This window comes from Prionailurus viverrinus, unplaced genomic scaffold, assembly GCF_022837055.1.
Source record: "Prionailurus viverrinus isolate Anna unplaced genomic scaffold, UM_Priviv_1.0 scaffold_70, whole genome shotgun sequence".
Classification (NCBI taxonomy): domain Eukaryota; kingdom Metazoa; phylum Chordata; class Mammalia; order Carnivora; family Felidae; genus Prionailurus; species Prionailurus viverrinus.
The window spans coordinates 305,526-311,080 of record NW_025927632.1 but is presented as its reverse complement, the minus strand read 5'-3'; positions in this window follow the sequence as shown (position 1 = coordinate 311,080).

Sequence of the window (5,555 nt, the reverse complement as noted above, 5' to 3'; positions counted from 1 at the left end):
AGTTGAGGGCACAAGGGACCGTGCCGGTCAGGGTCCCTCTTTGGCTTTCAAGGCTACACACGTCGATAAGCCCCTGGTCGAGGAGGCCTCCGGAATCCTCTCTGGAGCTGCAGCCGGGCATGGGAAACGACATGGTGAGCTTCCAGGTTCCTTGGCGAGTCAGCCTGCACCGCTTCTGGACCCCAGGCGCGTGATGCTGTCCGACCTTGGAATTGGGTCCCCATGAGGAGAGAGCCTTAGCTAGGGTTAAGGTTCGGTCCTGCGCCGTCGCCAGGGCCGAAACGACTCTGGTCTCGTGATCTCCCTCGAGGGCTGAAGTGAGGGCCCATGCAAGAGGCGGCTCAAATGCAGGTGTAGGGATCCAGGCAGGCTTAGGTTTCGGTGGAGGGTAACGGTTCGGGTTAGGTTTAGGTTTAGGGGTAGGAACCAGGAGGTTCCAGGCGCCGAACTCACAGCAGGGCAGTGGTCTCCCCGAAGGGCTGAGTTGAGGGCACAAGGGACGGTGCCCGTCAGGGTCCCTTTTTGGCTGCCAAGACCACACACGCCGAAATGCCCCTGGTCGAGGAGGCCTCCGGAATCCTCTCGGGGGCTGCAGCCGGAACTGGGAAACGACATGGTGAGATTCCAAGTTCCATGCCGAGTCAGCCTGCACCGCTTCTGGAACCCAGGCGCGTGATGCTGTCTGACCTTGGAATTGGGTCCCCATGAGGAGAGAGCCTTAGCTAGGGTTAAGGTTCGGTCCAGCGACGTCGCCAGGGCCGAAGCGACTCTGGTCTCGTGATCTCCCTCGAGGGCTGAAGTGAGGACCCATGCCAGGAGGCGGCTCAAATGCAGGATTAGGTGTCGAGGCAGGCTTAGGTTTCGGTGGAGTGTCCTGGTTCGGGGTAGGGTTAGGGTTAGGGTTAGGTCCCAGGAGGTTCCAGGCGCTGAACTCACAGCAGGGCAGTGGTCTCCCCGAAAGGCTGAGTTGAGGGCACAAGGGACGGTGCCGGTCAGGGTCCCTCTTTCGCTGCCAAGACCACACACGGCGATAAGCCCCTGTTCGAGGAGGCCTCCGGAATCCTCTCGGGAGCTGCAGCCGGGCCTGGGAAACGACATGGTGAGCTTCCAGGTTCCTTGCCGAGTAGGCCTGCACCGCTTCTGTTCCCTATGCGCATGATGCTGTCCGACCTTGGAATTGGGTCCCTATGAGGAGAGAGCCTTAGCTAGGGTTAGGGTTCGGTCCAGGGACGATGCCAGGGCCGAAGCGACTCCGCTCTCGTGATCTTCCTCAAGGGCTGAAATGAGGGCCCATGCCAGAAGGCGGCTCAAATGCAGGATAAGGGAACGAGGCAGGCTTAGGTTTCAGTGGAGGGTAACGGTTCGGGGAAAAGTTAGGGTTAGGGTTAGGTCCCAAGAGGTTCCAGACGCCGAACTCACAGCAGGGCAGTGTTCTTTCCTAAGGGCTTAGTTGCGGGCACAAAGGACGGTGCCAGTCAGGATCCCACTTTGGCTGCCAAGGCCACACACGTCAATAAGCCCCTGGTCGAGGAAGCCTCCGGAATCTGCTCGGGAGCTGCAGCCGGGCCTGGGAAACGACATGGTGAGCTTCCAGGTTCCTTGACGAGTCAGCCTGCACCGCTTCTGGACCCCAGGCGCGTGATGCTGTCTGACCTTGGAATTGGGTCCCCATGAGGAGAGAGCCTAAGCTAGGGTTAAGGTTCGGTCCAGCGAAGTCGCCAGGGCCGAAGCGACTCTGGTCTCGTGATCTCCCTTGAGGCCTGAAGTGAGGGCCCATGCCAGGAGGCGGCTCAAATGCAGGATTAGGGATTGAGGCAGGCTTAGGTTTCGGTGGAGGGTAACCGTTCCGGTTAGGTTTAGGTTTAGGGGTAGGATCCAGGAGGTTCCAGGCGCCGAACTCACAGCAGGGCAGTGATCTCCCCGAAGGGCTGAGTTGAGGGTACAAGGGACGGTGCCGGTCAGGGTCCCTTTTTGGCTGCCAAGACCACACGTCGATAAGCCCCTGGTCGAGGAGGCCTCCGGAATCCTCTCGGGAGTGCAGCCGGGCTTGGGAAACGACATGGTGAGGTTCCAGGTTCCTTGACGAGTCAGCCTGCACCGCTTCTGGACCCCAGGCGCGTGATGCTGTCCGACTTTGGAATTGGGTCCCCATGAGGAGAGAGCCTTAGCTAGGGTTAAGGTTCGGTCCAGCGACGTCGCCAGGGCCAAAGCGATCCTGGTCTCGTGATCTCCCTTGAGGGCTGAAGTGAAGGCCCATGCCAGGAGGCGGCTCAAATGCAGGATTAGGTGTCGAGGCAGGCTTAGGTTTCGGTGGATGGTCCTGGTTTGGGGTAGGGTTAGGGTTAGGGTTAGGTCCCAGGAGGTTCCATGCCCCGATCCCAAAGCAGGGCAGTGGTCTCCCTGAAGGGGTGAGTTGAGGGAACAAGGGACCGTGCCGGTCAGGGTCCCTTTTTGTGTGACAAGACCACACACGTCGATAAGCCCCTGGTCGAGGAGGCCTCCGGAATCCTCTCGGGAGTCGCAGCCGGGCCTGGGAAACGACATGGTGAGATTCCAAGTTCCATGCCGAGTCAGCCTGCACCGCTTCTGGACCCCAGGCACGTGATGCTGTCCGACCTTGGAATTGGGTCCCCATGAGGAGAGAGCCTTAGCTAGGGTTAGGGTTCGGTCCAGAGTCGTCGCCAGGGCCGAAGCGACTCCGGTCTCGTGATCTCCCTCGAGGCCTGAAGTGAGGGCCCATGCCAGGAGGCGGCTCAAATGCAGGATTAGGTGTCGAGGCAGGCTTAGGTTTCGGTGGAGAGTCCTTGTTCGGGGTAGGGTTAGGGTTAGGGTTAGGTCCCAGGAGGTTCCAGGCGCTGAACTCACAGCAGGGCAGGGGTCTCCCCGAAGGGCTGAGTTGAGGGCACATGGGACGGTGCCGGTCAGGGTCCCTCTTTGGCTGCCAAGACCACACCCGTCGATAAGCCCCTTGTCGAGGAGGCCTCCGGAATCCTCTCGGAAGCTGCAGCCGGGCCTGGGAAACGACATGGTGAGCTTCCAGGTTCCTTACCGAGTCACTCTGCACCGCTTTTGTTCCCTATGCGCGTGATGCTGTCCGACCTAGGAATTGGGTCCCCATGAGGAGAGAGCCTTAGCTAGGGTTAGGTTCGGTCCAGAGACGATGCGAGGGCCGAAGCGACTCCGCTCTCGTGATCTCCCTCGAGGGCTGAACTGAGGACCCATACCAGAAGGGGGCTAAAATGCAGGATAAGGGAACGAGGCAGGCTTAGGTTTCAGTGGAGGGTAACGGTTCGGGGAAGTGTTAGGGTTAGGTTTAGGTCCCAAGAGGTTCCAGAGGCAGAACTCACAGCAGGGCAGTGTTCTTCCCGAAGGGCTTAGTTGCGGGCACAAAGGACGGTGCCGGTCAGGATCCCTCTTTGGCTGCCAGGGCCACACACGTCGATAAGCCCCTGGTCGAGGAGGCCTCCGGAATCCTCTAGGGAGCTGCAGCCGGGCCTGGGAAACGACATGGTGAGCTTCCATGTTCCTTGACGAGTCAGCCTGCACCGCTTCTGGACACCAGGCGCGTGATGCTGTCCGACCTTGAAATTGGGTCCCCATGAGGAGAGAGCCTTAGGTATGGTTAAGGTTCGGTCCAGCAACGAAGCCAGGGCCGAAGCTACTCTGGTCTCGTGATCTCCCTCGAGGGCTGAAGTGAGGGCCCATGCCAGGAGGCGGCTCAAATTCAGGATTAGGGATTGAGGCAGGCTTAGGTTTCGGTGGAGGGTAACGGTTCGGGTTAGGTTTAGGTTTAGGGGTAGGACCCAGGAGGTTCCGGCGCCGAACTCACAGCAGGGCAGTGGTCTCTCCGAAGGGCTGAGTTGAGGGCACAAGGGACGGTGCCGGTCAGGGTCCCTCTTTGGCCCAAGGCCACACACATCAATAAGCCCCTGGTCGAGGAGGCCTCCCTAATCCTCTCTGGAGCTGCAGCCGGGCCTGGGAAACGACATGGTGAGATTCCAAGTTCCATGCCGAGTCAGCCTGCACCGCTTCTGGACCCCAGGCGCGTGATGCTGTCCGACCTTGGAATTGGGTCCCCATGAGGAGAGAGCCTTAGCTAGGGTTAGGGTTCGGTCCAGGGACGTCGCCAGGGCCGAAGCGACTCCGGTCTCGTGATCTCCCTCGAGGGCTGAGGTGAAGGCCCATGCCAGGAGGCGGCTCAAATGCAGGATTAGGGATCGAGGCAGGCTAGGTTTCGGAGGATGGTCCTGGTTCCGGGTAGGGTTAGGGTTAGGGTTAGTTCCCAGGAGTTTCCAGGCACTGAACTCACAGCAGGGCAGTGGTCTCCCCGACGGGCTGAGTTGAGGGCACAAGGGACGGTGCCAGTCAGGGACCCTTTTTGGCTGCCAAGACCACACACGGCGATAAGCCCCTGGTCGAGGAAGCCTCCGGAATCCTCTCGGGAGCTGCAGCCGGGCCTGGGAAACGACATGGTGAGATTCCAAGTTCCATGCCGAGTCAGCCTGCACCGCTTCTGGACCCCAGGCGCGTGATGCTGTCCGACCTTGGAATTGGCTCCCCATGAGGAGAGAGCCTTAGCTAGGGTTAGGTTTCGGTCCAGGGACGTCGCCAGGTCCGAAGCGACTCCGGTCTCGTGATCTCCCTCGAGGCCTGAAATGAGGGCCCATGCCAGACGGCGGCTCAAATGCAGCAATAGGGATCGAGGCTGGCTTAGGTTCCTTGGAGGGTCCTGGTTCGGGGTAGGGTTAGGGTTAGTGTTAGGTCCCAGGAGGTTCCAGGCGCAGAACCCACAGCCGGGCAGTGGTCTCCCAGAAGGGCTGAGTTGAGGGCACAAGGGAAGGTGCCGGTCAGGGTCCCTCTTTGGCTGCCAAAATTTCACACGTCGAAAAGCCCCTGGTCGAGGAGGCCTCCGGAATCCTCTCGGAAGCAGCAGCCGGGCCTTGGAAACGACATGGTGAGCTTCCAGGTTCCTTGACGAGTCAGCCTGCACCGCTTCTGGACCCCAGGCGCGTGATGCCTTCTGACCTTGGAATTGGGTCCCCATGAGGAAAGACCCTTAGCTAGGGTTAGGGTTCGGTCCAGGGACGTCGCCAGGGCAGAAGCGACTCCGGTCTCGTGATCTCCCTCGAGGCCTGAAGTGAGGGCCCATGCCAGGAGGCGGCTCAAATGCAGGATTAGGTGTCGAAGCAGGCTTAGGTTTCGGTGGAGGGTCCTGGTTCGGGGAAGGGTTAGGGTTAGGGTTAGGTCCCAAGAGGTTCCAGGCGCCGATCCCAAAGTAGGGCAGTGGTCTCCCCGTAGGGCTGAGTTGAGGGCACAAGGGACCGTGCCGGTCAGGGTCCCTCTTTGGCTTTCAAGGCTACACACGTCGATAAGCCCCTGGTCGAGGAGGCCTCCGGAATCCTCTCTGGAGCTGCAGCCGGGCATGGGAAACGACATGGTGAGATTCCAGGTTCATGCCGAGTCAGCCTGCACCGCTTCTGAACCCCAGGCGCGTGATGCTGTCCGACCTTGGAATTGGGTCCCCATGAGGAGAGAGCCTTAGCTAGGGTTAGGGT